This window comes from Palaemon carinicauda, chromosome 33 (genome assembly GCF_036898095.1).
Source record: "Palaemon carinicauda isolate YSFRI2023 chromosome 33, ASM3689809v2, whole genome shotgun sequence".
NCBI lineage: Eukaryota > Metazoa > Arthropoda > Malacostraca > Decapoda > Palaemonidae > Palaemon > Palaemon carinicauda.
The window spans coordinates 51,654,017-51,666,091 of NC_090757.1; the positions used below are offsets into that span (position 1 = coordinate 51,654,017).

Sequence of the window (12,075 nt, forward strand, 5' to 3'; positions counted from 1 at the left end):
AGTGGGAATGTATTAGAAGCTTTCACTGCTGTTACCTTTGAAGGTCCTGGCCCCTTAAAAGGTAACTGCTCGATGAATTAAGGAGTCATGACTCCCCTTTCTCCATTTCTCCATCGCAGCCTCAATGTCCTTCGGCGGTAAGAGAGTCACAGACTCCAGCACTGGTGCTTTCCTTAAGGCCAGTGCCTCCTCTTGCCCCACTTGATCAGTGAAGTGGCAGGTAACTGCATCCCTCTTCTTTGAGACTCAATTGGCCCACTTGTATGGTGAATGATGCATCAAGTATGTCCCAACCAGTGATTGATCCAGGATGTTGCTGGGGGGGGGGGGGGGGGTAGCCATGGAAGCAGTTTCCATGGCAGCATACTCAGGTGCATAATTTTCTTTGCTGGGGTCCCTGTTGTCAGTGCAGCTACTTCTGGATTGATAAGAAGATTTAATGGATCGACTTCTTCCAGCATGTATAATCTGCATTGTCGAGAGAGGGTGGGATGGGTGGCAGGATAACATTCGAGCAGCTCAAGCATTGGGAATTTTAGTACCAGAAATCTGAGAATTAACCCCATCAAGCATTGCACAAGCAAGAACTGACCGCAGTAACTCAAGAATGGGTCTTAACCCATGAAGGGCTCCAAAGCATTGATCAATAGCTGTCATCCCACCCTTGATGGGCTTCATGGAAGCCTCCCCAAAGTCATTGAACTAACAAATGTGTGCAAGGACCTTGATGATCATTGACTTCGTCTCAGGATTTTCCGCTTCCACTAGAGTAGGACTGGAGTCAAGTGCTATACAGTTGATAATGGGGGAGACTCGACATGTACCTCAGTTAGTTCCAGTATTTCCCTTTGGAGTACAGTACTCATGAACCGGACCAAGAACAAAACGGGTGATCACAGAGAAATAAATAACTGACGAATGATGCTCGGAGCTGCCCCCTAGCTCTCTTGCCCTCCAAGGCCGAACAGGCACTATTTGCCTTGGTCTCTAAGGGTCGAGGAGGAGAGCATGGCATTGAATGGCACATTGTATAAGTGCCTCTTACTGGGTAGAGAAGGACCTTTTGAACACAATGCGTTCGTGATGAGGCCTCTCAGTGCTCAGACAAATAATAAAACCAGTCATGGGACTTCACTTGTTGCACATCCCTAGATTAAGGACACATAGGAAGTTCTTGGCATGAAGAACAATCTCTGAGCGTTGGAGGGTCTCGAGTTACAGACCGGTCATTTTGAGAAAAATCTTATAATGTAGACAGGTTTCAGTGTGATGACAGACGTTGATGGGATGAAGCAAGTGAACAAGGATCCGAGCTTCTGAAGTTGAGACAAAAGAGGTCCTAACTAACGCATGGTGTCCAAATGCAACGAGGCCATGCACATTGCGATAGGTCACACTGGCAGCGCCTGGAGACCGAGAGCATGCAAACCAATCTCAAGGTGACCAGCCATCTGGAGACGATGAGTGACGAGGAGAAGCACGATTTATTTATCTTCCCCCAAATGTGTGAAAGAAGCTCGTCACTCAACTGAGAGAGGAGAGCAATCAGAAGTTCCTCCACCACCGGAGGACTCTTCGGGCCACTCATCTTCAAAGGCGAAACCAAGGAGTCATGCGAACATTAAGGAGAAGGAAGGGAACAAGGGCAGAGTCCCATGTTCCTACCAGTAGTTCACATACTCGGTTCCGTGCAACATCTAACACTGGTAACAGGAACGAGTTCCCGTACCATACATCCAAACACCTTTCAGGGCTGATATGGGTTTCAGTACCACACTACTTTTCCACAGGAACATGAGGAGAGATCAGTCTAGGTCTTGAGAGCCTCTGGCTAAAGGGTACACGTGAGATATGGTGAGCTCTTCTTCAGGGAGGCTGGCCACAGGCTCAGTGGCATGAGAGATAAAAAGAGACAGAGTGGCTGTACAATTCAGTTCCCTCACCAGGTTTCACAGACGGTGAGGATTTCTGGGCTGGTGACAATAAAACTGCAATGGGAGTTGACATAGGATCTTCCCTAACAGCTCCTCTGTGGGAGGATCAGTCAGAGGAGAAAAGGGTACAAAATGGGAAAATTTCAGGGTCCTGGCATCAGCTAACACCCCCAGAAGCTTCTACAGTACGCTGATGGGGTGCTGTCGATCCTAAGGAAGGTCCCAACTTTCGTAGGTCCAGGTCCCTGCAAACATCGTCATGAGGTGGCACACCAATACATGTACATTGAAAAAAAGGCAGAGGAGCATTACCTTCACTGGGGGAAGGTGATACAGTGCTTTTGCTCATTTCATACAACGCCCCACACCGCCGGGTCTCCTGAGTCCTTACAAACTTCTCCAGAGGAATCCAAATAAGACACGGCAGGCTTTGAACTATTATACTCAGAGAGAAGAAGAGGCTGTAGAGCTTCTTCCACATTAGCTTAGATGTTGCTAAGTCTAATGCTGAAAAATCTCTCTTAGACTTCTTCATGAACTCAGCCCACTGCAGAGGCAGCTATGCCCTTCACTAATCACAAGGAAAATGCTGCAAGTGGTCATACCCCCTTGGAGAAGACACAAAGTTGATGGAAACCACGCATGGCTTGGTCATAAACCTGCTGTACTTTCTAGCATTTTTCTAGGGCACAGCCACATCTGCTAGTGGAGTTATCATGAACAGCAATCACAGTCTGCCAAGACAAAGAACAAGTAAAAACTAAAAATTTTACATGATTTGCATTTTTCTTAGTTATACAAACCTGAGTCATTTATTTGGAGTTACTACTAATCAGATTTACAACGACCTGATACGTCATGCTTCGTGCTGGATAAGCGCAGTGCATAGGCAAGGAGAAAGCAGGGGTTTACTCTCAGCGTCTCCTCATAACACTGACCTGGTCAAAGACTTGCGGCGTGGTTGAGGCAGGACCTTTGGTAAATAACTGGTTTGTATAGCTAGGAAAAATTGAAATTATATAAAATTTGTAGTTTATTCCTATGTGGATACAAACTTCATTTATATTAGAAGCCTTCCATAGGAGGGAAGAAGTCTCAGTGAGGTGAAGAGGTAAACCCTTCCTTTCTAGAAGATCTAATTACTATAATAGCAAGAGATAAACGTGAATCATAGAGGATAGTGTAGCCGGCTCGTAAAGAGGCAAGGACAAAACTTCTGATTCTTGAGAGATAAAAACCTTCTCTGATACAGTTACTAATAATAATACTGTAGCAAGTTATTTAAGAGAACAGCCAGGGAGCGGAGTAGTTGGCTCATAACAAGGCAAGGCTACTCATTCTATTCTCAAAATGTAGTCTTCGCCAAGGGTGAAGTGGTATGATCAAGTGTTACATGATAAACCGGAAGGCCACTTTTTTAGTATGTCAATAAATACTAAAGAAATTGAGGCACACTTACTTGCATCAGGGTGAAAAAACCCCGGGCAGGCTTCAAGTCCAATGAAGATCATTATCCACCTCAATGACCTTTCTAGCCAAGAATATTGGAGTAATGAAGCAGGCCTGGGGCTGGAACTGGCACGTCCTGTAATAATAGTGCTGCCACCACGATACCCATTGAGAAAATATCTTAAGACTTGAATATGCCATCTTTAAGGTAGATCTCCAACAGTGGGTTTCCCTTCAACCCACCAGTATGAGGAATCGTATTAGTGTGTGGTTTCATGGAACGCTGAGTTTGCGGCAAACCCACATGAATTACATGCTCAAAGGTGGGTGCCCTAGCGACGCTTCCTGAGGATAAACAGGCTCTATGATAGTTTATTTCTTTCGCACCATTTTTTCTAATTTTTGATGAATATTTTTGAAAATCCGCGATGCACTGAGGCTGCGAAACTTGAGCCGCAAAATGGCGAGGGATTACTGTATGACTACATCTGAACCTTCAAGAAAGCTATAGGAACTGTTCAAAATTGTCAGGCAGTCCAAAGCCAAAGTGACAAGATCTTGGATCACACTCCATACTAGAACAGCCTAGTACAAGTCTTCTTTGATGTGGATGGCCCTCGTTTGTTGATTAACTCTTCCCAGGGAAGACGTTACTTACAATTCTGAGTGACGTATCAAGCAAGCTCATTGTGACTGTTCTGAGAGTGATCCTCTTTATTTGTAATGAGTCGAGATGTTCATTTGACTCTCTTGTATCTATCTCCTGGTCTTTTATTCCAGAGGTAAGGGAGAAGGACACTGGCCATTACCGTAGTACTGGCTGAAAAATGATGCTAACAACCAAACTGGCAAAGCTGAATGATTCCTGGCAGGAAAAAGCACTTAAAGCCAAGCTTCATCATACCTGGTTAGTTCTCATAAGGTGATGTCTCGACTCCCTGAGGGGAATATCTGGACTGACCGCCTAGTCCAGCCTCCTAACAGGGGTAGATGCAATTTACTGATCTTAAGGTTCTTATCCTTAATTGATTCTTATCTTTTCTATAGAGGCTTGTAGTCTTTCTAGACTTGGAAGGAAGTACCAAACTCCTTTTTAACCAGTGGACAGAAAAAATCAGTAGGGCAACATTCGACTCCCCAGTGAGTATATTCTCAGGGTTTCATATCCTCCCAGAGACATGGGAAGCCAAGTTTCTTCTGTCCGAGGAGGGGTTCTGCGTACTCATAATCTCCAACACTAAACACCACTCACACCACAGATACGAGAGCTGACCAGCTTCTCAGGACGGGTAATCATTTCCTGGAGAAAGGGGTCTACCATCTAAATTCTGGTTTTGGGGATGATCATTCTTGCCAGAACAGAAATGTGCTGGTATATAGTAAGACATCTGGCCATCACTGTTTGGGACTGCTTCCCTTCCAAAGTTAATGAAGAGAGGGCCCATATTTCATAGCCTAATCTTCCTGTTACGATCTTGAGTCCCGACAGAGGGTATAAGTTAGAAACTGTAGCTTTCTTCTCGAAAGGTAGAATCTTAAAGATCTTCCTTGAGATCAACATGGAAAGGATTTGTGGTTGGTACCTCATTTCGGGTAACCAGCAGTCTGAGAAACAACAACTAATTTCTACGCCAATTACAAAATTAAAAAAAGGAGATGATGTGAGGAAATTCCCCCTCCTATAGTGAGGCTGGGTTAACTGGAGAGCTTGCACTAGGTTCTTCCCCTGCCTGCAGCTGCTATTAGAATACAGTACTCTTGATGAAGAGAATACTTAATACCAGGGCAAAAAAGGCCATAGACGCCCACCTCGACACCTATGTCATGGAGGCGTATCTAGACTAACTATGGTAGGGATAGGAAAAAGGGAGGAGAGTGGACCTCTACCAATTTTACTACAAAAGGGGGGAGAGTGGACCTCTACCAATTTTACTACTTCCTTCCAGACTATAACATCCATTCCCCACTTGTAGTAAGTCAAGGCACACTCCTACGCTAGTAGGAGCTATCAACTCTTCGGTTTTTTGCCTTCAGTCATCCATTTTGAACTACTGGATGACTGTATCTTAAACAAGTCTTACTGTGGACGTCAAGCAGCAGGCCTACCAGCCGTCGTCCTTCTTCTTCTTGAAGTACTGTAGCTTGTTCCCGTCTAGCGATCTTAGCTGTCACCAACTCTACTTCTGTCTAGCGAACAGATAAGGAGAATTCACCAAATCCGAATTCTTCTGTTTTGATGCCTCTCCAGGGGGCAGTTGCTACGAGCATCTGGCCAAGATTACCTCACTTTTTTCTCAGGACACAGTTCTCCCATAGGGGAAAAGTTTGAAGTAAAAGAAATCCTAGGGCTTTTGACCCTGTTCGTGACAAATATTCAAATTAGTCTGGCCATGCACCTATTAATAGTAGAAGCTATAGATGTTGAGAATTGATTTTCAGAAAGTCTAATGTATCTAGTCTTGTTTAAAAGCAGCACATCGAACATGTGTCTCTGGCTTTGAGACTGAGACAATAGAGTCAATAGTGTACCATCTATTAGCGGTTTGCTTTTGAGGAGGCACATCCAATCCATCCAAATGATGGACGAGGCTCATAATCTTAATAAAGTGGAAGGCTTTTAAGCCTGGCATCGGGACCTCGAGGGGGGGAGTACATCAGCATAGCTAGTGCAGTACAGTACTTGTGTGTACATGGAGGCTCTCTGGAGTAATTAATCATGATAGTCATAATTTAGTTATTCCGTTTTAATGATAACCGAGTTCTTATCTCTTCCTCGGACATCCTTTCTTTCTCTTACATCATTTATATTGTGACGGGAAAAGAAGGCGGAGAAAGAACGGGAAGAGTTCAGCTCACTCCCATCAAAAAAGGTTTGCCTCTAACAACTGAATGTGAGGCGGGAGAATTGGTCTCAGAGTATTTTTTTATGAGGCGAGAGAGAATTACCAAAACTGCCACATAGCATGCCTATGGCGTGGGCCACGCCTGCGCCGTCTGACAAAGGATGAGGTTCCTAATCCTTGTAGCTTGAGGCATCTCTGAAACTGACATAGAAGTTCCGGGAGGGTTGACTTCAGGAGGGTTTAGCATTAATCCAGCTGTCAAGGTTATAAGGAGTACTTAATTCATCTCGAATATCCTTCCTTTCTCCGGCTGTAAGCACATTAAGGCAAGGTATGTTGGTGGAGGTAGGCCTGAGGAAACTTCTTTTCCGTTCAATTGAATGATGTACTTTTCTCAGATTCAGTAATTTACAAGCAAAGGCCTTATCGACTGAAAAGCCTCTGCTTCATCCCTGCTGCAGCCCTTGTCTACGCCTCTTGGTCAGGTTGACTCTTAAGACGGACAGTCAGACAGGAGTTTCGTTGCAGGCGTAGGGAAAAAAGGGTTCTTTCCTATCTTCACCTTCCAAAATACACAAAGGGAAATCCTCTGAGAATTATCATTCTATGCTCATCAATCATGGGGTCATAATCTAAGCCACCACCCGGACTTTTTAGGGAGAATGTCTCAACCTCGATGCGTTGCGCAGAAAAGTTCTCATGCATAGAGCTAGCATATGATCTGTACTTGGGGGAGGGGGGGGGGGAAATACCCTGAGATGAGTTTGTAAGTGTCTTGCATGTAAAGAATTTGAGGTGTAAGCTTGTCTTGCGCATGAAGAAAAGTTCTTCATTCATGGCAAGGTTGGTGCACGTGATGATGCTGAGATAAGGCGGTGCGCACAGTGATGTCATCCTGTTTAAATACAGCCACGCATTCGAATTTGTAAATCTAAACGTTCAGCCTAACCATATCCCTCAAAGAAATTCTTCGTAGGGCACAAATAGGTACTGTATACTCGACTTCACAATGTAAATAAGCTTTGAAGGAGAGGCCTGCTTTAAGCATGAAGGCATTGTCAACTCTTGTGGGGGGAGGGATGCAGCCAAAGCAGTCAAATCACTCTCATAGTAGAGAAAAACCACTCTTGATTCATTCCGGCGCTCTTTAGAGGACTTTCCTGCCGAGGACTCCATGCGTACGAGGCAGTCCTTTCTCATTAACAAGGGCTGGAGACTGGTAATTAGTATCTTCCAATAAGGCTGCCTCAGTACAGGGGGAAATGACAGGCTCAACCTTAAGGTCCTCCGGGCAAGGAAATGCTTTCACTGTTCTGAAGAATATGAAAAAACTGACAGGAGGAAATTTACTCTTTAAAGAATTTACATAGAGATTCTCTTGTCTGGTCAAGAGGGACACAGAAGGTGTGTGTCTATGTCCGTCCGCCCACCTAAAAAGGATGCCACAATATACTGTAGTAGTCACTATCCCGTGCTGGGCAAAAAACATAAATACCGAGATTTATTGTACTGGATATAGGTACTCACTCGTAACTCACAGTTAATGAATATCACTCAAATGATCATGAATTAAGAAAAAATACAAGTCAAGAGAGCTTAACACTAAATGGGTAAACGAGATAAATGCAAAAGGCTTGATCGTAGAGAAAGAGTAAGAGAACAACCTCTTCACTAGGAGATGCTGTGAGTAAGCTTCCACTTGCTCCTTGTATATGCGCTGCGTTTACCCAGCACGAAGCATGACGCAATCATCCAAAATTTTGATTGGCCAGTCAGAAAACATGATTAGTAGTAACCCCTTATAAACGACTCAGAAGTTTGTATCTGTGTAGGAATAAACAATAAAAGTTAGAGGCAGCAGAGAAGTATTTGTACAATATATTGAATTAGAGCTGGAGTTACAGTGAGGGTTGTTCTACCTAGTCAGTGGACAGGCCCTACCTCCACCCGTCAATAACTATACTGTAACAAACTCGTAAAATGTTTAAATGGCCATTCACGCTTCACTAAAGTCATATTCCTATTAAAGGATAATGGTTTGTATTCATGTAGGAACAAACATTTTAACAAAATTTCTCTAAAGAATTGATAATGGTCGATATACTTGCCTTAAGTCAACATAAGATAATTTTTTTACATGAGGAATAAGCTTCTAGCAACTCCATTTTCATAATACATGGATGTAGTTATTGAATTTTAGGGTACAACACAAAAAATGTATTTCTGTAAGTTTAAATATGTCTATTTTTTGACCAACAGATACAGTACAGTAATATAGTATACACTTACCTCCCGTGAAACTCCTGTTGGCAGCAAGAACTCATCTAAAGGTACATCTTCCTCAAAGATGGAACATTTGAATCAACACATTATGCCAGATATACTTGGTAACCCATATCAAAAGGCATTTCTGATGGCCATATAAACTAAACCTCAACAACAGCTTGCAAGAGTTCTTTGGGAGATTGTTACTGTTACATTCCTCAACTGGTTTCTTTCCACGTTCATGCACATTGCACACTCCTAGTTATTGTAGATAAATCGTTAGCCTCACCACTGCATTCACATATGTAGATTTAAGGGTATACTTAGTCAACAACATGAAATCATGGCACTCTAATAACCAGAACCTCACTTCCTAACAAAGGGATTTTGACAAAGGAAAAATCTATTTCTGGTCAAGGGACCTGTGTTGCCCCGTGAAATGCTCCTTATAGCACCATTTCCAACGTATAAATACTGCTAGATATACCAGAGAAAAAGTTGCATGGAATGCCAGGAATATACCCAGCTCGATCACCCTTATAGGGTGTCAGTATAGACACTGGGGCATGTTAGAACCACTACCAGAGGTCCCTTACCAATTAGTCTTCTCCTTCCTTAATATCCCGATACTACGAGGTGCCGTTCTACATCCAACTACTGCCCGCTACTAAAGCTACTGTCCCCCCCCCCCCCCCACCACCACCACCACCACTACCCATGCTTCTCCCATCATTCCTTTTCTAGCACCGTGATATCCACACGAAATTATACAATTATTTACTGAAAGTTAAATAAATGATCTGACATTTCAAGTTGGATCACAGCACGAAGATTAAGTCTTAAAGCATTCTCCCCCTTTTCAAAATTATATAGGTTAAATAGAGGTTTGTCCATTGTGAAAATATTTTTCTTCCTAGTTCAGTTGTTAAAAGGAAAAAACTTTGTTTTTCAATAGAAACAAATGGATATTAATGAAGACTAGTACAGTATACTGCTACTTGAACAAATTGCTTATTTATAATGTACTGTGGAAAAATACAAGTCTGGTGAAGATTAGTAACGTACAATACATAAAGAAAAATTGAATTTTAATAAAAATTTATTATTTCCATACTCGCCAGATGTTCATAGTGCTTCTCTCGCAAATCTATTAAATGCTGAAGTTTACCCTAAAAAAAAAAAAAAAACATTCCCATTGTCTTTACTTGCAAAATACCCCCCACTAGTTAAGTATAGAGTTAATCTGAAGATTAATAGCAACAATGTAGGCATGCATATGGCATTGCATAGTTTCTTCTTTGTCTTCAGTCTCAAAGTTGAAACCCCATCACTAGCCTCTTGACCTCTATTCAATGGGGAGGAGGGTGGAGCTATGTTATGAACATTAATACAGTACAGAAACGATAGGTTTTAGTAGATTAATTTTTTGCCTTATTTATACTAATTCTATGTATTTCTTTGAAACTCTCCCAACGTTCATAGTGCTGACTCCCACACTCTGATAGAGGCGGTTTAATGAAGAATATTAGTGCAGGCACCAGTCAACCCCACTAACTGTTCTCTGAATGGTACCTGGTACTGTGGCGGGATGTATACAAACACAACCCCCCCACACCCTTAATCACTCTTACTTTCAAAATATCCCACAACACAAACTTTCCCCTTACTTTACTTTAAACTAGACTCTTGGACAGAAGGAAAATGAAAACAAAACATAGCCTTAAAACTATATTCTCAAAAACTTACACTTAAAACTAGAATCAACTGCATCCAAAACTTAACACTAAATATACAATAAACACCATTCAAATAAACCCAAAAAAAAACTATCAAAACTTAACATTAACCTCACACCACCAACACCAAAATATGTACGTATATATATTTTATGGAACAGTCGTCCACACACTGCCAACTGTCTTTTGCAGCCCACTACCACAGCTTTGTGGTCAACAATCCACTCGGTGGCCATTTGCCATAACTGTCTCAGTGATTGGGGTGGTCGTTCTAATCATAATCGTCATCATAAACATCATTATTATCAGCAATCTCAATTCACGGGCCTAGGTCATCAACAGTTCAGCAATCCAATAAAAGTCCAAAAAAAATCGTATACAGGCCAGGTCATCAACAATAATCCAATTTCAAAATTCGGTCTCTCCAAAGGAGGAATCGCGGCCTGCCAAAATAAAAAAAACACTTATGAACACTCCTAACTAACTTAACTATCGCACCATAATCAAAGATAAACAATAAACTTTCTATCACTCATGAACGCGCCTAACAAAAATAAATAAAAACTGTACTTACTCAGAATATAAAAAAAAAAGCTTCACAGCCGGCTTTCGAAGAGCAAAAAAATACACAACCGACTCCTTCTATCGTTCGTTATCCAATGCTTTCGCCCAAGACATTCATCACCACCCTATCCTAGCTAAAAAAGTAAACAACAACCTCAATTATACCAACAATCTTTCCAACTTCAAACAATCATTCGCTAATTACCCTTTTTCTTCAGCGCGCACCGCGGACACACAAAACACGCACACACAAACGCACCTACACACATACTCTCTTGCGCACGCGCGATCTAACAAAACGAAAGCAAATGAAATTCTCTCTCTCTCTCTCTGACGAAACTAAAGCAAATAAACACTCTTTCTTTCTTTCTTGCGGTTTGACAAACTTAAGTAAATAAACACTCGCTCACACACACACACACACACACTCTCTCTCTCTCTCTCTCTCTCTCTCTCTCTCTCTCTCTCTCTCTCTCTCTCTCTCTCTAATGACAAAGCTAAAGCAAATAAAATGTCTCTATTTAACAATACTAAAACAACTCTCTCTCTCTCTCTCTCTCTCTCTCTCTCTCTCTCTCTCTCTCTCTCTCTCTCTCTGTGACACTAAAGCCAATACTGTAAACAATTTCTCTCTCTCTCTCTCTCTCTCTCTCTCTCTCTCTCTCTCTCTCTCTCTCTCTCTCTCTCTCTCTGATTTGGCAAAAAAAAAACTAAATTAAAATTAATCCTCCACATTCCTCCCCCCTTACTTTGCCAAATCCTCACACAACACTTACCTATTTTCTTATTACCCAGTCGCAGTCTGGAACAGGGCCTCGGCTTCGGGTAACTGGGCCTTCATATACCTGCACTCTCTCATTCACTTCTTCCATGTCGTTTTCATTCAACGTACTATTACTATTCCCGTCTATGCTCTGCTCGTCTAAGATATCATTCACTATTTCATCTACCTCAGTTTCATCTGGCCCGAAAATCCCACTAATTTCTGTCAACAATTCATCCATTACATCTAAACCATTTTCTACTTTAACAAAAGAATCATTCATACTGCTTATCATTCTCCTATCTTTCATTCTCGTGTCCGTCATACGTTCTCTTGCCTCATCTAACGAAAAACCACACACACTATAAGTATCATTCATACTCATCCAAGTTTCATCTGTATTAATACATTTATCTTCCATACTCACCTGTACATTTACACCCTTGTCTTGCTTATTCTGATTCCCGCCTACAACTACAAAATTTTCCCGCCTTTTATCCCCAGTAAAATTCTCAGACTTC

General features: G+C 42.1%; 1 protein-coding gene across 1 annotated transcript in view; it reads right to left on the reverse strand.

Annotated features, from left to right (window-relative positions):
* Positions 1 to 8,732: 8,732 nt before the first annotated feature.
* LOC137625949 (BAG family molecular chaperone regulator 1-like) overlaps positions 8,733 to 12,075 on the reverse strand; it is a 121,219-nt gene continuing 117,876 nt past the window's right edge. Inside the window, exon 6 of the mRNA XM_068357005.1 lies at positions 8,733 to 8,749. The gene's annotated coding sequence lies outside the window, so the exon portion shown is untranslated. The remainder of the gene's footprint in view (positions 8,750 to 12,075) is intronic.